General features: G+C 77.7%; 1 non-coding gene across 1 annotated transcript; it reads right to left on the bottom strand.

Moving 5' to 3' along the window:
• Nucleotides 1-641: 641 nt before the first annotated feature.
• LOC138064977 (5.8S ribosomal RNA) lies at nucleotides 642-794 on the bottom strand. Its single transcript, XR_011138171.1, has one exon. It is a non-coding gene; the product is annotated as a 5.8S ribosomal RNA (ribosomal RNA).
• Between the last annotated feature and the right edge of the window lie 1,706 nt (nucleotides 795-2,500).

Here is a 2,500-nt window from a genome sequence, read left to right as displayed (position 1 = left end):
CGGGGCAGGGAGAGGGCAAGGGGAGGGGAAGAAAGGCAGCCGGCCGTCCCCCCCGCCGGAGGGGAACGGGGGACCAGCGCACCACCGGGAGAGTGGTGGAGGAGAGCCGTCGTACGGCGGGCACTGGCGGTGGCGGCGGGCGGCGGCGGCAGGTGCCGGGCCACCGCGACCGACCGAACCTGGGGGCCCGGCGGGACGAACTCCGCACAGCGGGCGCTCCGGGAGCGGGGGTTTCCCGAGTCTGCACTTAGGGGGACGAAGGCCCGGGCCCACACGGGGAGGAGAGGCACCCCCTCTCCCCGGCGGCGCGGGCCTGCGAGGCGCCCCAGCCGCGCCACACCGCACACACCGCGCAGGGCAGCGGTGGCCACCGGGCTCGGAGGGGAGGGAGGGCAGGGCAAGGCACGCCGGCCGCGGACGGTGGAGGCGGACGGTCGGCCGGAGCCGGGCAGGCAGGCCAGCCGGAAGACCGGGGCCACCGGTGCACGCACCGGTGGTCCCGGCTCCGCCGCCGCCGCCGACTCACCGCCGCCGCCGCCCCCCCACCGACTCGCCGCCGCCGCCGCCCCCCCCGGCCCCCCCCCGAGGGGCGGCACACCGCTGCGCCAACGCGGCAATGGGGGTGACGATTGACCGTCAAGCGACGCTCAGACAGGCGTAGCCCCGGGAGGAACCCGGGGCCGCAAGTGCGTTCGAAGTGTCGATGATCAATGTGTCCTGCAATTCACATTAATTCTCGCAGCTAGCTGCGTTCTTCATCGACGCACGAGCCGAGTGATCCACCGCTAAGAGTTGTCTCGGTTTCGGTCCCCACCGCGCGCGCGGGGGGACCGGGCAGCTTTCGCAGCCCCCTGAGGGCCCCCATCCGCTCTGCCTCCCTCCTCACGCCGACGCCGGCTGCTGAGCAAGGGACAGCGGAGAGAGAGGGCACGCCTCACTGACCGTACAAGCACAGAGGGAAAAAAAAAGGGGGGGGGGGGGGAGAACAGACCCGAACGAGAGGGGCGGGGAGCCCTCGCTCCCGACCTGGGACAACCCCTTTCTCGCTTCGAGTCCGGCCCAGGCGCCCGGCTCGGCCTGGCCCAGCAGGGAGCGGCGCGCCAGCCGCGCCACCTGCCTCAGGGACCGGGGTGTGGGTCCCCGCGGAGCCCCGGCGTCGGAGCCCGGCCGCCGCTGGGAGCGGCGCCACCCGCTGCCCGCGCGCCCGCGACCCGCCAGCCGCACGCTTCCGAGCTCCTTCGCTCGCCTCACCGGCCTCCAGCTCCGCCGCCCCGGAGACGGCACCCAACACCCGCCTGCACACACGCAGCCTCCCGAGCGACGCCACGCACTCGCCCGTCCCTTCCGCGGGCAGACGCCTGGCGGCAGGCAGACGGGCGAGGCGGGACGGACGGGGAACGGCGCCCGCTCTCCCCGCCTCCACGCGGAGACCGGGAGGGGCCGCCCCCGCCCGCCCGCCCGCCGCCCGCCTGCCGCCCAGCGAAGCCGGGTCGGGCAGAGCGAGGCAGGCGCGCCGGATGGCGGAGTGCCGGGGCAGGGCGGGGGGGGAGGGAAGGAAGGGTGCCGCCGACGGCCACGGCGGGAGACTGAGAGCACCGGCCAGGGAGGAGAAGGGATGCGCTGGGGCTCGGCGTCCGCACCACCCGCGGTGGGGGCTCGCCGTCCCGGCGGCGAGCACGCGCTCGCGCCGGGGTCGCGCGTTCGAGGCAGGCCGGCGCAAGCCGACCGCGCGGCGTCTCTCCGCCGAGACCAGACCGCGGAGAGAGGGGGCAGGGTACCCCTCTCCGTCCCGGCTGCCCGCGGGGCATGCACGGGCCGCGCCGGCGGGCATGGGGGGGTGCGGCGCCCGCGCGCGCCGACCCCCCGGCCCCTCCGGCAGCACGCCCGGCTGCCCCCCGGGTCGCATCGGGCCGCCCGAGTCTTTAAACCCCCGCCCGGCTCTCCGACCGAGAACCCTCGGGCCCGGAGCCCGGGGCCCATGGCCATCCCTACCCGGGGGGGCCGCTACCGGCGGCCGCGGTGGCCGGAGGCCCTCCTCCTTCCTCCCAGCGCGCCCCCCCCCCCCGCCGCCCCCCGCCGCCCCCGGCCCGGCCGACTCGCAGCGCGGCCCCCACACGGCACGGCGTGGGGCGGCTGGAGCGGTGTGGGGGGGGGGGGAAGGGAGGGGAGGAGGAAGCGTGGAAGGCCGGCAGGGCACGGCCGGTGCGGCACGCGCAGCGCAGCGCCCGGGAGGAGCACGCTGGCACACGGGACCACACGGGTGGGTCACCGAGGGGAGGCAGGAGAAGCGCGGACGCTAGGTACCTGGCCCTGGGGTGAGGGAAACGACCTGAAATCCCCGCGGGGGTGCCTCCCCCGCCGCCGCCCGCCGCCGGGCCACCGCCGCCTCGCGGCGACGGCGGCAGCCTCAGCGGCAGCGACGAGGCGGGGCGCGGAGGGGAACCCGGCACCCGCCAGCCGGCTCCAGCGCCCCTCGGCGGAGCGTCCACCCGCGGGGTGC

Source organism: Struthio camelus, unplaced genomic scaffold (assembly GCF_040807025.1).
Source record: "Struthio camelus isolate bStrCam1 unplaced genomic scaffold, bStrCam1.hap1 HAP1_SCAFFOLD_140, whole genome shotgun sequence".
Lineage (NCBI taxonomy): Eukaryota > Metazoa > Chordata > Aves > Struthioniformes > Struthionidae > Struthio > Struthio camelus.
Note: the sequence above shows the minus strand (reverse complement) of the source record. Positions and strands in the feature narration are given on the sequence as shown.